The following is a 22,172-nucleotide window of genomic DNA, read 5'->3' as shown; positions in this document are numbered from 1 at the left end:
CAAGAAGGTCTGGTCTTCTGGGTGTGGGTATGAATTTGGGGGCACCGGGAGGATCTGCGCCTCGGCCGGGGGAGGCTGCAAGGGCAGCGGGAGCTGGAGGTGGCAGCTCAGCACCCAGGGGTGCAGGGGGGGCCGGGACACCTCAGCAGCCACAGGCTGGTGCTCAGCCCTACCTTCTCCTGTCTTCAAATCCCAGGTCTTTGAGTCCTTCTCTGGCCCAAACCCCACGCCTTGCCCAAAGCCCGGTGATTCAGGGTGCGCTGGAGGCAGCAGAGACCTCCCCTTCTTTTCCTTAAGACCCTCCCATACTCAATCATTATATCCTCTGCACATAAATGCCGTATTTCAATTAAAAAAAAAAAAAAAAAAGTATCCAAATCCTCAGACTACTCTTGGCCCGTCAGGAGTGTCAGCTCACTGGAGAACCCTGCAATGTGCTGGGGTGGGTTGCAGGCTGGAGGGGTTTTTTTACGTCGGTTTGTACCAGCGTTAGCTCTGTCATTTTGTGAAATGAAACTAAGACATATGCATAAGCAGCCTTGACAGCAATTAGTTCTGGCAGAATCTTTGTGGTAATGAATTTCAATGAAGCTGGGGTTTTGGGTGCCTGAACACTTCATTAGCTGCCGGTACATCATACTGATGCAGTTGAGAAATCACATTATAATAAACCACTTTTTACTGCAGGCAGCAACCGGGATAATGAATGGGATGAATAATAATATAGTCCATTCAAAATCGTTCCTGTGCTTTAGAGTTCTGGAATTTCAGTAAATATATCAAATAATTCGCGGGAATGAACCTTATTCTGAATTTCTCTGTTACCCATGTATTTATGAGCATTTTTAATGTATTGTCAGAGGAGCTGCTCCACTCTATTACACTTACCAGTTAAACACTGAAATACGTACGTGTTAATGCAGTAATAAGAAAAATCACCTGTCATTTAGCAAAAAATATTTTAAGCCTGAATGGAGGAAAATAGATGATAACTATTTCAACGTGAAATATCAGGAAGTCTTTGTCTGTTTTTATATATTTACAGGATATATTCTTTTTTGAAGTATGGAAATACATGGCTTTGAAAATGCCTTAAAAGGCACAACCAAGGCATTCCTGTGCTTTATTCTGTGTTTATAAACCAGAGAGAGATACATTATTCTGTCACGGTAAAATGAAATTTATACCTATCACTGTCTTTGCAGTGATTAGTATGAAAATTAAAAAATGCATTACTCTGATGCTATTTCTGATGCTGTTGAAATTTATCCTTTTGAATGTGTCACTTGGGCTGCTGGTGGCTTGGTTGGGCGTCCATCAAACAGGCTCTCCCGCACCAGTGAAGAACGAGGTGGAAGAAGGGGATGGCTGGTTTATTAGGGGTTGTCTTAGTAGTTTGTTTTCTCACTGATAGGGATAAAAGCAACTGATGCTTCTTTAGAAGGAAGTCAGGCCGTCTGTGAGCATCCCGGTAAACCCAGGATGTCCCCAAGATGTACTGGGGAGGAGGAAGAGGACGGCTCTGCCAGCAGGGAGCTGGGGGTGGGTGGGGTGTCCCCCCGTTTGTGATGCTGCCCTGGAACCCCGTCACCACGGCAGCCAGGCGGACGTGGGATGATGCTCTCCCCACCGGCTTTCCCTTCTTGGATGCTTCTTGGGTACTTGGTAACTATAAAAATATTCTTTTTCTCACCCTGGTGAACAGATGGGTTGCAGTTGTTACCCAATGTGTAGATTCAGGCCCATTTGAATGAGATATTTGTAAGAAATCCTTAAAATGCAAAAAACACCAAACCCTTAGAGACAGGTCTTTTGATAAGAAAAAAGCAGAAGAAAGTCAACGTGGGTGGGGAATTAACAGCACCAGAGTAGTAAACAGCCAAGGGGCAAACAATTTTTCTAGTAGCAAAATGTTTACGTGTGTTTATCTAGAACAACAAGATGACCTTTTTTTCAATGAAATACTGTCTTGTAATAGTTGTTATCTGATAAATTAGCTTTTCAAATAAAGACAGAGATAAAACTGGAGATGAATTGAAACATCAAGTCCAAACTCTTTTAAAGACTTGAATTCCACATGCCAGTTTTGGTTGTATGGAAAACTCAAAGAGAAAATAACTGGAGGAGAAGAGGGTTCTACAGACTTTTTTTTCAGGCTCTACCCGAATTTTAATGTTCTTCCATTTCCAGAATACTCACAAGCACCGCTGATCTACCAAGATTTTCAGGAAGCCATAAATCACCGTAAATAGCCCAAGCCTGTGGGAGTCCCATTTCTTTGGCTTGGAATCTGCCAAGGCAGCTCATGAAATCAGATGTAAGTTTAACCTCAAATCAGGTACAAATGCTGTCTCTGCAGGCCATGGTTTCATGCAGTGCCAAACAGTAGTCTGTAAAATATCAGGTAGCAGGGCATGGAGACTAGGTTTTTATTTCTGAAGCCTGTTTATTGCTGCTCTTCATCAACACAGGGAAAACATGAAATTCCATATTTTTCCTGTGTGAACTACTAAAGACTGCTTGAGACTATAGGAACTAATATTTAAATTTAATTGAAAACCCTACATGAGAAACCATTTCAAGACTCAAAAAGAAAGAGCTGAAAGATAATGTCAAATCCTTACAGTCCTCAATCTTCTAATTGGCCTCATTATCTTCTCGCAGTGGCCAATGTGCCATGCCCTGAGTGGATAGCAGAACTGATTAACATTGGTGATTGATTTTGCTAGTGGCTCTTGCCCATCGACAGAATAATTTTATTGTATTTGATCAAATACAAATTTCTTTCAGGAGCTTCCAGGGGATCTGGAGACAAGGGATGAAACCACTGCCCCACCATCTAGCCCACGACTCTTGGAGCACGTCCTGCTGACCAGGGACAGTCCTGAAGACTTGAATACCAAACTCGTGCCTTTCAATGACCTGGTGTTTGCTCTTGTGTACCTGCCCTACTATAGAACATCCCACGTCTTTATCAGTCCACCTTCCCTCACTGCATCACGCATCAGCACAGAAACAGAAGAAAGCTTCAATGAAGGCAAGGTTAACACTAAGCAGGATGAGAAAGCGAGTTATTCAGTCATCTCCACAGGATATTTTCCATATTACAGAACATATGAAATGCTTCTTGGCCAGCCACTCACATATGGATTAAATGCAGATAATGACGGGAAAGATGAAAGCGAAGGAGATGTTGAGACAGTAAGTTGCAAGGCTAATTGCTAAATTGCTCCCAGAGATTGCACAGTCAGGGAATGCTCCGTCCGCCACGACTGGGACCACAGACCCCACCGGCCTCGGTGCCTCCCACCTGCCCCGGGGCTTTGCTGGCCTTTTCGATGGCACCAGCGTTGTAGCTGAATCAGACGTGGAGACATGCTTTGCCCGAGTACTGCTACTGCACTTTCCTTTAGTTGAGGTCATGCACAAAGAAATGCAGAATCTGTGCAGGCAGTGCCTTTGCACGAACACATACTTTCAGGGCAGGAAGAGACATAACTGGGAAAAAATTTCAAACAAAATAAGCCAAAGGCAAGAGTGGGAGCCCTTGCAGCTGCCTGTAGGTGTGTGAGGTGGGATGTTCCCCCTGTCTGAGCGAGGCACCTCCGCTCCCTCTATCGTGTGAGCTACCTCTTAGGAGCACTTGTCACCCTGCACAAACTGTTTCCAAGTCTACGTGGTTAAATTGGGTTAAATATCTGCAAATTAGGTGAGGTGAAAGTCACCTTTAATGCTTCTGAAAGGGGAAGGAAGGGAGGAAGAGTGGTGGCCGCATCTCGCACCATACTGTTCCCCAAAATTAGGTCCTTAAGAACAAAATAATGAATTGTGCTCTGAAACCATAATGCAGGAGTAGAGCTATCTGCAAGGAGGAGCTACCTGAGGCAGACCTGGCAAGGCCCCTGTCCCTTGAAACAACCCTGCAGACCCCGGACTCCTGCTGTGTGGGGCCACTGTTGGCTCTGGATGAGATCTGTCCCGTTGCTGCAGGGGACTGCTGTGTCCCCAAAGGCAGCACGGTTTCCCATGTGTCATCACCACTTTTTTAGGCATTTGAGACCTCAGCTCTTAGTCTTGTACATGTTTTTTTCAGACCATCCCATCAAGTGTGGAGTCGCCCAAGAGGACGCTTTCTTCTATGACCGATGAAGAGCCACCAGCCCTCCAGCTCCTAAGAGTCAACACCTTTGAACACTGCCTGTCCACGATCTCCTTCCCCAGCAGGCTAACTGGTCTGAACCAGCCCTTTCCCTCCGATGGGTACTTTCCTTACTACAGGACAGAGGGAGAGCTCTGCATTGGCCCAGCTCTAGGGGACAGGTTCTTCACCAGGAGAGAAGGTTTGGAGAACAAAGAAGGAGGACAAGAGGAAGAAACAGGTATTTGGAGTCTTAGTGCCAGCTGCTTGGTGTGCTGAGAACAAAGCACGGGGTTTGTCTTTGTCAGCAAAAGATGGAGTCAATGCAGGTGTGAACGAGAAGCTCTTGAAACCTACAACAACATGAAAATCTGCATGAATATGGAGTAAAAATACCCTTTCCCTCAAACAAAACAAGTGATAACCCTGACTGTGTAATGACAGCAGAAAGCAGCAGAGAGGGAAATGACTGATTTGGGGGAATTCAGATAAAGTTGCTCTAGAAAACACCCCAAAGGAGGAGGGTGAGGAAGAGAACTGCGGTTTTCTGTGGCTAATCCCAAAGGCTAGATGCTCACTTGAGGGATATGCAGCTATGGGAAACTGCCAACGGGAAAAAAAAAAGAATTATTTAAATCTAAGCTGCTTGGAGGAATTAAGCAGAGACATAATTTCCAGTAGGGATTGGGAAATACATTTCCTCTCCCCTCCACTACAATCCTTCCATTGTATTAATGGCATCTGTTAGACCTGGTTACTGTGCACAACAGTCATACACAGGAGAAAAAAAAAAAACATTTTTATTTAAATTCTTTGTCAATAAAATTTTTTGAACACATTTCCATTATGTCTGTCTTCATTTCACTTGCACAGTCAGTAATGAAAATACTCCTGATTACTTTAATATGTGCAACTATGAGCTTCTATAAAATATCAGTTTTGACTCTGGAAAACCGGGCAACAGCATCCAGGAACAACTTGGCTTTGGTGAATCTTGACCGATTTACACCAGATGAGGATCTGACCAAAAAAAGGTCAGCTCAGTGTTTTCTTTGGAATTGTGAAATCTTGCAACATATTCTCCTTACTGCCAACTCTGTCACCTCTTTGCGACACCACACAAGTTGATGAAACACGGCTCTTTTCCATTCCTGCTAGGTGCGTAGACACTTCCCGTTCAAAACAGATGTGTTTACTCCAATCATTTAGTTAATCTTTGAGTGCTTCTGTAATGATTATACATCGGTATCAATAGCCTCCAATAACTGTCTTCAGAAAGCAGCCTGCAGCTAAATGTACCAGTGATACCTATTTTCTCTTAGTGATCAAAGAAGCAAAACACATCATATTTAGCTATTTCACACTCCATAGTTAGACCAGTTTTCCCTGTGGGTAAGTGTGACACTGAGACCAGGAAGGCTACAGCCATGTAAGGTACATGATGATTTCGACAATAATTTCTGCCCACGCTGCACTTAAGTGTTTTTGACAGGCAGGGAAGGGTTTTTGGCTGGATGCTGGGACCCAAGCAGAAGACAGGAGCTTCGATCCCGGTCTTTCTGCTAGGGACTGCTCAGGATGAAGTGATGTGTCACCCCCTGTTTCAGGAAACCTGGGGTCAGCCAAACTGGTGAAAATTCATCCCAATATCCCCGCACAGCTGCCCTGGCTGGAAATGGGAATGCAGCTAGAGCAGCTGGCATGCCTTCTGCATCCCCGCGGGCACCTCAATATCATTCTGCCACCTTCTCACTGAAAAACAAAACGAATCAGACTCTGGATGAGCCGAGTCAGGCTGTATGAAATAGCTTCTGGTTTTAAGCATGAAGGAGGCATATGTCTTAGGTACGTTGAAAGGAAGCCATGCAAAATATAGTGAGATTATCCTAACTCAAGGGATCAGGCAGAGGAGGGAGGGAATTCTGTCTGAAAAGCAGGTGTGATTTGTTCTGAGAATATTAAATTCAGCATTTCCATAGATTCAGCATATTAAAATAGTTCAAACTACGCAGTATCAAATCCACAAATCTGCCTGACTTCCACTAGATAGAAATTAGCTGCTTTCTATTGGCTGGACTTGATAATTTATGGGAACAAAGAACATCAGAAATCAAGGATTTGGGAGATGAGAATATTACAAGCTTTACCCTTACGGATCAGAAAAGCCTAATTTTAATAAAAAGCCAGCAAATATCATATGTTGCCATCTGGAAATTGGAGCTGAACAAAACTCATGATTTTAACATATTTTCCATAGTCTTGCTCAGAGGTAAAAAGGAAAGGATGGAGGACAGAGTTGGAAGCTTCTGTGTTTCTCCAAAGGCTTACGCTGTGTTATTACTTTTCCACATAGTTAACATCCTGTACACAGACAGCAAATGATTTTTCGCAAACTGCTGCATGGATCAGATTGCTACCTTAGAGAGGACGTCATGTATCTTTACCCCAAGAGAGGTCTTAGTCAACTGGAAATAAACAGTTCAGTTCAGCCTCGTGTACTGATAATGTATTTCCTTTCATCTCTCTGTTTGAAAAATTCATAATTATTGCTCTAAACCCTTAGTACTTCAATACTAGTGGTCCTCTGGAGTTTGAAAAACAATCTGCAATTACTTTGATGCATGCTGTGTAGTCCCCATTGATCCCATTTAAGCTTTTAATCTCATGAATTCACAAACTTAATTCTTAAAACAAACCAAACAAACCGCAGCAAAAGATGCCCTTTAATAACAAGAGTGGTGATGACCATCACTGTCTTTGGGGATTTGTTATAATGCAGGTTCTTCTTTCTCAAGAGCTGATGTTAGATTTCATTAAGAAATGGGGGGAAAAGACAGTCACAGTATCTGTTAATCTGCATACGCCTAGGGTAAAATATTTGTTAATCTGCATACCCCTAGGGTAAAATATTTGTTAATCTGCATACGCCTAGGGAAAAACCTACTTCAAAGTTGATAAAAAGGTTCACGCAGACATTGCAGGGCATGGAATTTGTCTCTGAAATCAAGTATGAGAGGCCTTCTTTAGTAAAGTACTCCTGGCCCTAAGATCTAAACCCCAAACATCCTAAAATCAAGAAGAAAACTCCCTCAGCCTCAGCAAGGCTGGGCTTGGGCCTCCAGTCTCCCCATGTGGTGCAGAGCAGCAGGCTGAAATGCTCCCTCTCTATAACCCTGAACTCCACTAAAAGCTGTTTTAGGGAGAAAATTAGCTCACCAACGTTTGACAGTATTGGTGTGCATCCTGCCCGAAGGACCGTGATTAGCTAAGCTCTCCTTCCTCTCCCAAATCCTGATTATGTCGACGTATACGACTTACTCACTTTGAACTCCATTAGAAACGAAGCTTTTGGCAAGTAGCACTTATCACAGAGGAGCAGAACCCAGCATTAAACAAAGACGCTTAAACAGGTCCCTTCCCAACAACATGATAGGGAGGAATGGAAGCGATTCTTTAATATGAAACAACTTGGCTTCCATTCAGAACCATATTTGCGGTGAGTGATTAGAGAATACCTTGGATATATACCTCCCCTACAAATACCAGCACATGCACATCACTGGGTAAGCCCGCTGACGGGGGAACCATACAGCCCTCTGGCTGAGACAGTCTAACCCGGGCTTCTTTGTTTTGCCAGTGCTATTTAGGAACCCCATCAGACATTAGGAACCATGTTTTGCAGAACACAGTTGAAGGTAGTGCCCGAGGGCTGTGCTGAATGCTAATCACCAGCAGGATTAAATAGAAATACAAAGGAATGAAGAAGCGAGGGATGCAAGCTCCAGTGAGCCACATGGAAGCTGGTGCATCAGGAGGGGAAGCAGCTGCATTCCCTGTCACACCTGGACCCTCAAACAGATTTGATTAGTCTATCCTGACACACAGACGTATATCTGTATCTATCTAGAGCTGTATCTTCAGTCTCACTAGAACGAATGTGTGTGGAACCCAAGTGAGGTATCTGCCCAGAGCAACTGTTCCCCAAAACATGAAGAGAATCATAGAATCATAGAATCATTTAGGTTGGAAAAGACCTTTAAGATCATCGAGTCCAACCATCAACCATGCCCACTAAACCATGTCCTGAAGTGCCTTGTCTACGCGCTTTTTGAACACCTCCAGGGATGGTGACTCAACCACTTCCCTGGGCAGCCTGTTCCAATACATGACAACCCTTTCAGTAAAGACGTTTTTCCTAATATCCAATCTAAAGAAAAGCTAGGTTGGGATGAAGGTGCAGCCTGGACCTGTCTGCAAGCCTTTCTCAGTTAATGATCCAGGTGGGAACGGATGACGAAACAGCAAATAGCCCACTGACCTACATAATCCCCCATAAATCTATCTGTCTCTACCCCAGTGCTACCAGTTCTCATTAACTCCCTCCAGGGTCCCAGGCTGCTGGGGGCACTTTCGCCTTTCCCAGGGACGCAAGCTGATGGGATTTGCAGGTGTGGGTAAGGCAGAAATGCTAGCACCCGATCCAAGCTATGTAGTCTTTTATTTTGACTTCTGCAGCAATCATTAGAGTCTCACACGTGGAAAAATGCATGTGCTATGTATTTTAGTCAGCAGTCTTTTATCAAGCCTGGTGTCCTTGGGCTAGTTTCTGCTACTGGTAAATATAAAAGGAGAAATGAATTCCCCAGGACAGCCTTACAGCAGGATCACCTGAGCTGCGGGACTCCTTGAAGCTAGTGTTTGAAATATATACATTGTGCAGGGGAATGACTGTGTTGCTGCTTTTCTGAGCACCTACCTCCTCTGTATGGTGTTCTTGCGTATCAGTTATTGCATGGCGATTGCCTGCGGTCTGGGGTGAAACTGGGGCACCTTCTCATGTTATTAGCTGAGAAAAAAATAATGCCAAGGACTAGAGGTGGCACAAAACTGTTTCTGTTTCGATTGCACCAAGGAGCAAGCACACTCCGTGACAGCCTGTACTGAGCAAAATTATCAAATGCAAGCGGCTAAAAGGGAAATTCTTGCTGGAGCAAGATCCGAAAGTAACTGGCAACACATGCAATGCAAAGGGAGTGTGGCAGAGAGCGAGGAGATAAGCTTGCCTGGCTGAACAGAAGGCTGTGAAAATAGGCACCAACCTGGCTGGGAAGGGGCGATCAGCATGGAAGATGCAGTGGCCTCTCTTTCCCACTGGAAGCTCTGCAATGGCTGAGACATCAAAAACCCCAACACAATATAAACCCGAACAATAGGGGTCTGACAGCTGCAGAGTGTTTGAACAACGTGTCAGATGGGAAAGTTTGCGAAAGCTTCGATATCCCACCAGAGCATGGGAGTTGCAGCTTTTCCTGGTCGCTCTGACTGTATTTTCCCTGGGGACCGGGGTTACCGTCGGCGTGTGGGGTGAGCGCGGGTCCCGTCTGCGGAGGGGAAAGCAGAGGGAATGGCCCCGGCAATGTAGGGACGGCGGCTGCTGTGCCGCTTGCTGAAACCAGAGATGGTGCCCCGGGTCCTCCCCTGTCCCACCGCATCCTCCCGGGGACCCGACGCACACCCACAGCCACCGAGCTCTGGATTTGCTCCCTCCGTACGTCTCGTCTTGCAGCAGTGCGCTTATTGCTTCCTTTGAAGACCTCGCTTTCTTACGGCGTCCTCACAAATGTGTGCGCTAGGTCAAGGTGTCGGCGTCTCGCTCCAAGCAGCTGCCCCGTTAGTACCTGATGCTGGAAAATAATAATGATTAATGAATCTTAATCTTTCTGTCACAATTCCCTTTCATTAATATTTATATCTGGCAGATGTACCCCCAAGGGGGAACTTGAATTGCTAAGTATTAGTCTGTTATGTACAGCTGGTATTTTCTGCAGCAACTTTGAGGACATTCTTCTAAACAGCATATTATGTGCGATTTTATTTTCAACTCATTGTTAATGCTGTCACGTGTCAGCCTAGAGAAGAATGTTTATTTTAGGCCCCCTCATCTCATGAAGTAAAAAAACCCCTTAAATGCCAACATTTTCAGGAAAAAAGGATCTGATATAAAAGAACGATTACACGCTTACACAACTGGCATTATCTCAGAGGTCAAGCTCAGCTATGGATACACCACTGAGCCTCCTAATTACAACAGGGTGTAATTTAAGGAATCTTTAGCAGCCAGTCATTTCAAATGTGTGCCGTTTTCCAGTTAGATGTGTGTGTTCAGCTGCTAAAAAAAAGTCTTGTGCAGCACTTTTGGAAGAATAAACATTCAATTAAATGATCTAGTTGAGTCCTTATAATTGGGCTGAAGTCTCTTTATAACTAATTCATAATACAGCATCATTAGACAAATGATTAATTGGTAATTACTCTATGAAAACAAATTAATCACTGTGCTTCCCAAACCACAATCCTCTATCTACACCATTGAAAACCATTTGGCTCTTGTCTATGATAGTCTTGATTTATTTCTAGTTATCCATCTAAGTCCTGGCTATTGAATTTGGAGGGATCTCCTCCCGGCTCTCAGCAATGCATTGTGAGCTGCAGCAATGGGCAGCATGAAAAACATTTTCCATTTTTTTACTATTTTATTACCCTCCCCGGACAGGCCTGGACCCTGGCTGGATGGATACAATTTCTTTGATTGTGTTCTTACTTGAAAGTAGGAACATGAATCTTGCGATTACGTTCATGCAAAGACTAAGAAAATCAGCAGATGAGGATGTAAAATATGGTCAGCCTTTATGCCCGAAACATTCCTCAGCCTGCAAAGGCTTCAACCTTAGAGTCAGACTTTCCAAAAGAAGTTGTTAAACCATGTGGGCACAGAGAAAGCATGAACAGGTTGTATGAAAAAAAATAATATAGCTGCATGCACAGTTGTGAGTTTTCTTCGGGAACTGATGGAAATGCCCCAGCATCTGTGAAAACGTGGCTAACCACATCCAGCCCAGGGAAAGGGTGAGAAGGACACGTGAGCTGACCCACCACCAGCGTCTGCAGCAGCCAGGAACAAGTCTGCTGTGGACAGCAATGGGCACGGAAGGAGCTTCACAGTCAGAACAGCCTCAAAACTGAAGATTACAAATGGAAAAATACATCTTCAAATGGCCGTTAAACACCTTTATCTCTGCTTGTTCCCAGAAAGGGAAGGAAAATCAGAAACGCTTTAAGAGAAAACAGGCTGGCAGAAAGGGGAGGTGAGCTCTCGGGGAGCGTGGTGGTCATCTGGAGAAGAAAGGGGCCATGGCGCATCAGCAGGTAGCACAAAAATCCTGAAGCCTGCCAAAATTGAGGGTTAGTCTGAATTTCCCGAGAAAAGATTGCAAAGGGCATGCTTAAGCAACCATGGCAGGCAGACGGGGTATAAAAATCACCCATGGGAGGTGGTTTAGGGGAGGGATCTTAGGACTCGAGTCCAGTGGAGATGTATCCCGCCAGTCCCACGCTGAGTTTGTGGGCCCTGAAAAGCACCATGCTGACTTCAGAGACACGTCCAAGATTAACACAAAGCACAGCTGGCAAATCACTGCTGTCTGATGGGGAATTTGCCAAATAGCCCCCAATTTACCAAAATCAGATCTACCTGAAGCCCCTTGACAGTGAGTCAGATTTCTAGCATCAATTTGTTCCAGCTTTTGAGAAAACATCAAGCAAAGCCAATTGCTGTAGCAGCCAGAAATTGGGTACAAAGTCCCTCTCTCTGGGTGGTGACACTACGATAGCACTTCACCGGGTAATTTTTATTAAAAAGGAAGCTGACATCGCTAGGTGACAGAAGACATCGGCTTCTTCATGCTCTAGGTATGATTCATAGCAGCTTTAGTATTTTAACAGAGTAAGTAGCTTCAGTGATGTGCTAGAAATAAGGGTCGAGCCTGTTTTTCAGCTTGGATACCCCAGGGACCCTGTGCTGATCGCCAGATTGCTTCCTGGATGAGAGTGTGACTCGGCCATCAAACATTTTTTTACCCTTTGTATTCAGCTTTATGTACCCAAAGCTGCTCCTAATGGGGTGCAGATGTTTCTCAAACTGAGTTATCACAGAAAATGGACAGGAGAAGGAACTACTGAAAACTCTGGAGGAGCCTAAGGGAAATCACGGCACTCTTGAATCACCAGCAAGGAAATAGTTGGGTAGAAAAAAAACAAATGGCTTTTTTTTTTTTCAGCAATCACTGCTGCTGTCTCATGGGGGAAGGAAGGGACAGAGACCAGGATGATGCTTCTTATGGACCATCAAAGAACTCTGAAGTTTAAGAAAACATAAAAACACATATAAGGAAAAGGAAAGGAGACAACACAGGCGAGGAGCCCGGCTGCAGGTGAGCTGGCAGGAGCAGCAGCAGCTCAGGTGGCTCAATCCTGGCCCCAGCATGTGTGTGTGCTAACAGGACTAACGCTGCTAATTGCACTAATTGCACTAACTGTACAACTTCAGGGCTCGCAGCAAGCAGCCGCAGCACTACCTGCTGCAGGTATTTCCCTCCAGGGTCCCCAGGACCTTCGCTGCCGGAGCAGCTCTGCTGATGGAGCTGCGATACCTGAGGAGTGACGGGGACGAAGTCAAAGCACGTCCAGACACGGTGCCTACAGGTGCAGCTTTGAGATTTGGGTCACACAGACTAAAGAAAACATCGTGCAGCAGCAAGCAGCTATAGGGTAATAAAACAAGCTGAAAGTTTCTGTTTGCCTTCACGCACAGCAGTTCTGGGCTAGTTTTTTTATATGATTTTTCACTGGTTTTCCACTAAGCAGCAGCAGTGGATGGATTGGGATGATCTTGGGATAATTTGGGAACTGGTTTTCTGGTGTTTGCTGTAAGTCCCTCACTGTGAGCATTTTTCTCCCTCTTGTTTTCTCTGCCTGTTCGCAATCAAAATGCCTGTGGTTTGAGACGTAGGGCTGAGCGGGCTGGGTACCACGTGCCCTGTCTGAGGGGTGCTGAGGCTGGAAACAGGAGCTTTCTGCCTCCTCCTTGCACAGCCCCAGCCTGCCCTTGGGAGGATCCTCACTCTCCAGTGTCTATTGCTACCCCCATCCTCACGCAGCAGCAGTAACAAAAATTCAATCAGCTTTGGACTGACTCCTCTGACATTACTCTTCCTGATAGGGATAGGCAGAAAGCCAGAGAAATGATGCTGAAACTATTATTTAGGAAAAAAAAAAACGCAACAAAAACCAAACCCCAAAATAAAGCAGAACACCTGAGAAGCTAATAATATTCCATATGTAAAAATGTCACAGTCCCAACTTGAAAGGGCACTCACCACCCTTGGCCCGTTCATGCCAGTCTGTCAGCTGCATCTGCTAGCTGGCACCTGTACGTACTCACTGAACGGAAAATAATTGCATAGGTGGTGAGCCAAATGCTGAAAATCACGGTCCTGAAGGTGGTCTGCGTCAGAGCGGACGCATGGGAGAGCTGTAGCCGCCTTCGCTAGAGCGGCAGGATTAGAGGAAACCCAAGAGCAACCAGGAGCAAAACCACGGCAGGATTTTTAAGGGAGAAAAACCAGCTTTTTAAACCATCGCATAGTTGATGATGAGCAAGGCATATGCATTTAACGCTGAAATGAAATGGATTTAAAAGCCATCATGAAAAAATGATCTCAGCTGCTGAGTCCTGTGAAAGCTCCTCCAGGATGTCCAGCGGCTGGAGGGGGCTCACGGCCCCCACCATCACCTGCCACCCACATCTGTGTCCTCGTCCCTGCCCCGTCCTGCTGGCCCCTGCAAGCTCCGCAGTGAAACCTGCAGCATGCTCTCAGCCCGGCGGCGGTCTCCTCCGAATTAGGGAAAAATCAAAGGAAAGGGCAGAAGGCAGTGTTTAGTGGTGGGAGCACAGCCTGGTTTTATCATTACTTAGGGCAAGAAGATGCCTTTGAAAACAGAAAATGAAGGTTTGAATCATACCAAAGGAGTGAAATAATTTTTACTGCCTCCCGAGAGGTGATGCTGTGGGAAAGCTCCGGCTCTCAGCCCCGAGGACAGGACTGATGCAGCCCAACTGTGCCCAGCCCATTCCCCATGAACAAATGGGGCATTTTCAGACTGGTAAAAGAAATAACAACTGGTGTTGTCATTGATAATGAAATTCAAGTGTTGGGAAGGGACAAGGATCCTTAGGATGGTGATAAAGGACTATTTTTATACTGCAGCAGTGCAGGGAGGCCAAGCCATGGTTTCCTCATTATCAGATTAAAAAGAAATACGGATATACATCCTCCCCCACCAGCAAAGAAAATACAACTTGTGCAAAGCTCATTGATCCTTTCTGCTCTGCTCCAAGCAATTAGCCTGGTCTCACCGAACCCCCTTCGCCAGCTTTGTCCCCCTCAAACACACCGGTCTGGGGACACCCAGGGCATGCCAAGACCCAGCAGGGAGCTGCAAGATCCTGCGACACTCAATATCAAAGCAGAGGACAATGTTTTTTCCAAGATACAAACTCAAGGCAGCTCGATGGGATGTGCCAACAGGACCCAGCCTTTCTCGGTCATATTCAATTAAATTCTTCAGGTGGGGTTGTAGCAGACAGGTCTGTGCAGAGCCTGAATTGATATCCTAACAGTAAAATTCTTTAATATCTCCCCCTGAATGCACACACCGCCTGCAGCAGCCCGCAGGGTCTGTCCCGCTCGGTGGAGTCCCCGTTTCGGTGCTGGTGTATGCAGGTTAACAGCACCCTCTGCAGCCACCCCGGCAGCAAAAGCTGGGGAAAACCAGCCTCGGAGAAGTATTTTAATCCATCTTGCCATATAAATGGAGATGTTATTTTGGCTTAGTCCTGGTTTCGGCTGGGATAGAGTTAATTTTCTTTCTAGTAGCTGGTGTAGTGTTATGTTTTGGGTTCAGTATGAGAAGAATGTTGATAACACACTGATGTTTTCTGTTGTTGTTAAGTAGTGTTTATACTAAGTCAAGGATTTTTCAGCTTCTCATGCCCAGCCTGCAAGAAGGCTGGAGGGGCACAAGAAGTTGGGAGGGGACACAGCCAGGGCAGCTGACCCCAACTGGCCAAAGGGGTATTCCATACCATGGGACGTCATGCCCAGTATATAAACTGGGGGGAGTGGGGCTGGGGGTGATCGCTGCTCGGGAACTAACTGGGCATCGGTCAGCAAGTGGTGAGCAATTGCATTGTGCATCACTTGTTTTGTATATTCCAATCCATTTATTATTATTGTCATTTTATTATTGTTATTACTATCATTATTAGTTTCTTCCTTTCTGTTCTATTCAACTGTTCTTATCTCAACCCACAAGTTTTACCTTTTTCCTTCCGATTCTCTCCCCATCCCACTACGTGGGGGGTGGGGAGTGAGTGTGCAGCTGTATGGTGCTTAGTTACCAGCTGGGGTTAAACCACGACAGGTTTCTCATTAATTTAAGAGAAACTTGCAGTTGTGGTATCAGCTTGGTGTAAAACGCATCAGATGTGAAGTCCCTCTTCCCCATCTGACAGATCCAGGCTTCAGCTGGGTCTCACCCGTGATGATGAGACCGCGATGCTCCAGCGGCAGTGGCCAGAGTCAGGCCATGGACCAGGACCGGGCTCATCCTCTGAGCTGCATCCCAGAGCGATGTCAGCTACGGCAATGGGTACTTTAAAGATCCAGGCAAACTCTAATATATTTAATTTCTTGTTGGTAGTGCCTGCTTTGAAACAAAATGAGAAAAGTATTCCAGTTAATCACAAGCAAATAAAGTGTTGTTTTGCTGGATATAGGGGAATATGTTATCTAAAAACTCTCAAAGAATAGGATTTCTCCATGCATTGCAATTTAGTTTTCAAGCGATTTTATAAGATTGTGCTGTATAGGGCTGGAAAAATCTTTAGCTGCTAGGCCAAAAAGAGACTCTCCCTTAGCTGAACGACTAAAAACATTGATTTCTCAAGGCTGGTACCTCAGGAGGGCTGTGTGTGCTTCTGATAGAGATGGATGCACCGAAGCACCATCTGAACAAAGCAGAGGTCAGTGGAGGGAGGGTAGTCATGGCAACTGCTCGAAAAGCACGGGCAAAAGGCATTTTTAAGCTGGGCAGTTTACCACGATTCCTTTTGGTGGCACTGTCTGCCCAAATATTATCAAATCATCAGCAATCCCTCCCTGGGTGTCTGGCTTCCTCCAGGTACTAAAATGTGGCTCTTGCTGCTGGGGGAAATATATTGCAACAAATTGTTTCTCTTGTTTCCGCACGTTTTGGAGGAAAGGTGTTGATCCATGCAATTAAGTAATTAGTCAGCATTGCAACAGCAATAAATATCCACTGGGCAAACCCTGGTCCAGGCTGGACCTGAAGTTTTTGTGCATAACTTCCTTTTGGTAGTGGTCACACCGATGGGGAGCCTGGAATGACAGCGAGGATGCACAGTAATGAGCCACGTGCAGAAATAATATATTTTGAAGGATAAGCATTTCCTTGAGCTTTGGATAGATGCCACAAAAGCACCACTTGGATCGCATCTGGGCTCTGAACCATGTACTTCTAGAGGGAAAAGCATCCACACAAAGACCCAGCCCCTGCTGTAAGGCCCATCAGCCTTACGTATGTGGAGCCCAGCATGGGGAGATGGGTGCTGAGACAGCCCCGCTCCCATGGCAGCACCAAAAACCAGCGCGAGATGCTGTCACGCAGGGAGGTGACCCTTCACGGCACCCAGGCTGCTGAGACCCAACTGCCTGGATGCGAATGTGACCATGTGTGATGAGCAATTGGATTTGCCAGCATTACCTTGACTTTATTTATTTCTTTGAAATACTTGTTACAGCTTCACCCTGTGCCTCTTTGCTCCAGAGTATTTGCTTCCCCTGTTTATCCAGGCAGCTGGAGATGGGCAGCTCTTACTTAATCGCACAGCCTCACACTGAGCACGAGGGCAGGTCCCACACGTGTCCGAGGGAAAGGGATCACATGCAGGCATTAGTGTTTGAGGCGTTTCTCGTCTTTAATACCTCATGGAGCCAAAATGCACAAGGATGCATCCAGCCCCAGCTAAAGGTGCAGCATTCTTCCCTGCCTTACTGGCCTTTGAGGAGCCTCCAGAGGGACCTTCTAGGAGTCCTGATTTATAGGGTCGGATAATTGACATGAAGAGGTTCGCAAAGGGTAAATTCCTGGCTCAGGCACAACCACCAGGGTTTCTTCAGCAGACCCAAGGCTCCACTCCTCACTTTGGAGTTTTCACTCTGCTGATTTTTCATATCTGAGCCCTTCTCATCTGCTGTCTTGATTTTTCCTTTCACTAGCAGTGATGCTGTGAGTCCTTCCAGCAAGGATGAACACGAATTCTTCCTATAGTCTCCACAGTGAATTAATGGAGCTTAAATAGGACATTGTGAGCAGGGAAACAGTGGGACTGAACATGAACAAAGGATGCTTCTCCATTAACACAAATGAGAAACTGTCTCATTGTGCTTGTTTAATCAAATCGTTGCCCACAAAGAAGTGGTGTTTGCTCCTCTCATGTAAATTTTCCTGCAGCTTTCAAGCACTCTGATTAGTATTTGCAACTTCGAAGATCTCAGTTTAACTGTCGTCTTTGCCATTCTTCTTCCTGCTTTTATTGATTGCAGAGATGTTTCCATGCAAATAGGAGTGTTCACCTTGTAAAATTAGCCTGCTCCTCTTTCCCTGCTGATGAGCTTCCACCTCAGCCCAGCTGGGCTTGGCAACCTAACAAAATCCCCTTCCTACAAGAGAATAATAGAAAAAAGGGTGGAAGGATGTCTGGAGGGGTGAACATGGAGGAAACTATTTAGCTGAAGACAATCACACACGCACACACAAAACCCCATTTAAACTATATTTTAGGACTAAATACTTCAATTACTCACAATTACTGAGATTTTTCAAGGCATTTTACGAAAGCCAAGCTCCAAATTGCTCTAGAGAGTTAGATATCCAGCTTCCACAAGCTGAAAAGAATAGTTTATTCTAATTTTCAATTGCCAGTGAGGTTTGTGTGAGGAACTGTGTATTCACGTGCTGCTGTTACAGATGTGGTATTTATTTAGCATATGCATATAAGCAGGAGGGGTTTGTTCACATGAAGCTGGAGCTCAAACGGAGCTCATCTCACCTGGTGAGTCTCTGTCTGGTGTCTGACTTGACACAAGACCTGAAAGCCAAGAGTGGGAATTATTTTACCTAAACGTGGATTTCTGTTGTGGAAATGTGTACATCTGAGCTTAGGTTCCCACTGGATCACAAGCCACAGCTCATCTTAGATGCCTAACTCTGCTGAGATGACCAGCTCGGGCAGACAACTGCAGAAGGGAAACGTAAAGTTCAAAGGGACAAATCCTGTCCCAAATGTTGAGAAGATTCCTCTCCACCACCATCCGTTTCTCTGGGGCCTTCTCCTCTCCCAGCCCTGCAGACCTGTACCTGCCTCCTGCCTCCACCTTCTCTTCTGCTCCCCTTTGCTTCTGCTCCTGCCACCCACACAGGCCCTGCTTTGGCTCCAGTCCTCTCGGCTCCCCTCCACCGTCAGAGAGGGCAGGACAACCATCACAGCTGACACAGGGCTAGACACTTATTTCAAAGCTTCTTCCATGTTTCTGCTGTTGTTTTCCAGTAAAATTTGCTGAGGCTCAGATTTTCTCATTCATGTGTTCGAGCAAAATAACTTGGTTTTCTGCTTGAAACATTAACCATCGTCCAAGAAATGACAACACAGAGAGCCTGGTGAACTTCCAAGGGCATTTTACAAGGACTTTTGTCCATCAGGAAGTCACTGTCAGGGGCATAACATGTGATGGTCATATTTGAAGTATTTGGGGGTTTAGAAAGAGAGTTTGGGCAGCCTGGTCAGGGCTTTGCCTCTCAACCACAGCAGGCTGGATGGCAGCAAATGCACGATCTCTCCTGCAGCTACTTGCACTGTAAGTACTTTGGGGTGGCTGTTGCAGATGCTTGGCTGACAGAGCATGAAGCTCCCTGAGCTTGCAACTTGCTTGCAGCCTCCAGAGACATTCCCGTCTCTAACCTTGGAGAAAACCTCCTCCTTGCTCAACTACTCTTTCTACATGCTCCAATTCCCTCTGTGAGAGTGTGGAGGGTTTGACACGTAGGAGAGCAGGTCACGGGAGTTGACATTTCCTAGAGAGATCTGGGAAAGTATTTTTCCCATGACCATCACATTGCTATTGCACACAGCACAGCCTGTGCTGTTAAATTCTGCTCTGGTTGAACATCAACCCGTCCCCTGATCTCCTCTTTGGCAGCCCTCTCTCTTCTCTGCCTATAATAAAACTTATATAATGGTGGTGCTGGTGAAAGTGTCCCTTTGACCATGAAGTGTGGTGGGGCTGAGTTCAGCACTGCGAGCAGGCGGCTGTTGATGATACAGTCAACACTTGGAAACTTGTTCATGCCTTTGAGCAAAGTGCTCCACTTACGCTCATTAGCAGTATAACCACACGTTGCCTGTCCAGCCGCCTCTGCCAGGGAAACTTCCTGCTCTTTCAATGTCTTATCAATAGCTGCTGTGTCGAAAATGAACCTGGGGGATGGGAGCAGGGAGCCTGAGTCACAGCTGGCCATCTCCTCCTGACAGGACGGAGAAAAATGCCTTTCTTTCCATACTTTAGACGCCTGTTGCAGCATTGCTCCGCTCAGCTTCAAGCATGTCCCTACGGAGCCAGATCATCTCAGCCAAAACCTCGCCGGCTTGTGGGAAGGTCAGCCTTGCCTGGGTGGGAGTGTGGCTGCAGCTCGCCACGCTCCAGATGCTGCTGCTTCTCCTGCTCTCCAGAAATGGTGGCAGAGGAAGACCTCGGTACACCAGAGAGGGCTGTTCGTGGTCCTCAAGCAAAGATGTTGGATGGTGTTAGGGGGCTGCTCGTGGAACACTTGCCCTGACTGCTGGCTGGTGCTTAGCCAGGCTGTGATCTATGGGGATATGTTGGATGCAACTGGGAAATCTCCTGGTCCCTCTAGGCTGAGGGCAGCCTGTCCCAGGAGGTCTGCTCCAGCACTACGCAATTGCATCAGCTGAGTCTTGTCTGTAGGTCTGGAGACATACCTTCTCATGGGACATCAGCTACTTCAAGCATGTTTCAGAGGTGTTCCCTGTATAATAGCATAAGCAAACGGGTCATGAAAAGACCAGAGGATACCCTTCACTGCCTAGTTCTTCCTGGGGCACTGTTCCTCCAGTAAAACCTACCCCGGTCCCGCGCAAGGAAGGGCAGAGAAGAGCTTTGCAGCCATTCATAGGAGGGCCCTCCATGCCTGTTTCTGGTGTCTTCATAGTCCCTAATCCATCTTCCACGCACATTCCTGCAGAGAAAGCACTCATGTTTTGCTGCCCACAGAAATGAGCTTGTTTGGTAGCTCCTGGAGGGGATAGCTATTTCTGCTATGTGGCCCTTGACATCTCTTCCCGCTGCCTGGATCTGTCTGATTCCTGTAGCCAGTGAAGTTGTCTTCTTATCACTGCTTGCACATTGCTTCAGGATGTTTGTGTACATTGCTTTTTAATTTACTGGCCTCTGCTCATGGGACTCAGCTTCTCAAAGAGACACCAAGCATTAGACCCTGATGACCAGTGATGCTGGCTGCAGCAGCAAGGTTTAATGTTGTTTTACTCGTATCTTGCCCAGCAGCTTAAGCCATTATATGCTATTAATAGGTTAATATTTAAAGGGAATTTATCCCTGGATTAGCTGTATTTCCAGAAATGCATCCTAGCCCAGAAATCTTTTACAGCTGGACAAGAAATTTATAATCCATTTTCATCTCTAACATACTCTGTCCCTGCTGAGTCGTTTTTTTAATTCCCAGAGCAGTTAAGTGTGAATCTACCACAAGTTACTGAGTCTGCCCCAGTCCCTGCACTGCAGCACTCGCCCAGAGAAAATATACGGCTCCTGGTAAGATGGTGGGAAATTTCTTCCCTTTTATCAGTAGCGTTATAAACCTGTTGTGGAATGTATGTAAGCTGGTCAAATGAGTGGGGTATGGTGAAAAACAACGGATGTGTGGTTGAGGAGGAGGCAGAATCAAGAGTGTTCAGGATGACACAATCTCCCTGTTCCCCCTCTTGGCAGGAGGAAGAGGATTCCTCATTCCTAACTGAAACCATACTTATCTCCCTCTGACCAGCGCTTGTGAGTGGCTACAAGCCCAGGCTGGGATTCAGAGCAGCGGAAAGGATGTATCCCTTCCCAGTTCTCCATACGGCACTGCTGCCTGTTATCAGTCAAAGGAGATCCTCCATCAGCTGGGAGACAGAGGTGTATGCACAGGTCTCAACAAACAGCAGCGTATCCGACCCTGTTGGCTGAAGATAAGAGCCATGAGCTTCTCAGCCCATGGGCAGGACTTGACAGCGTGCTGGAAAGTATTTTTGAGTGCAAAGATGCAGCTGCTAGCACCACTGCCCAAAGCAGGGGTGTTCTGCTTTACTTTAATGGGTCCCAGTTCACTCCAGTGTAACAGCAGTTTGGCAAAATGCCTGCAGACAGACCAGCAGTGGCCCAAGTTTACTTGCGCATAACTGCTGAGAGGTGCTGCAGCCTGTGTGGAAATGGCTCATCTGCTCACAATCCATAGCTGACAGTTATGATAACCTCTTTATGAGCTGCAGCCACTTCACTTCAGGGGCAAACACACCCTCGTAAACCACAGAGGAGCAGGGCACCGAGAGGCCAAACTAATATTAACCGCTGCGAGATCGCGCACAGGTCTCTGCCCGCTCTGGGGCTGATTTGCAGGTTTGTGGGCATTGCTAACAGCAGCCGATGGCAAGAGCCGTAAATATCCTGCACCCCTGCATGCTGCTGGGGTGAGGGTGCCCACAGGTACCGCTGCAAGGGCATCTCAGTTCACCTTCTGCGTCCACCCTAGCTTCTCTACCTTCCTCTTCTAGGCTAGGAGTTGTTCACAATAAAGTCTCTGTAACATTTGGTTTCAACTCTTGGTTCAACATTGCACAAAGACCATTTCCAGTATTCTCCCTGAGTTAGCAGATGTTCTGAATTTGGTGTGGAAATGTTACAGTTAAAGACAATTCATATGATTAATGATTAATGCTGCTGTCTGAACAATTACCTCATTCAGCCAGCTTTTCTTCTGG

This window comes from Aquila chrysaetos, chromosome 22, assembly GCF_900496995.4.
Source record: "Aquila chrysaetos chrysaetos chromosome 22, bAquChr1.4, whole genome shotgun sequence".
In the NCBI taxonomy this organism is placed as follows: Eukaryota; Metazoa; Chordata; class Aves; order Accipitriformes; family Accipitridae; genus Aquila; species Aquila chrysaetos.
This window is presented reverse-complemented; position numbering follows the sequence as displayed.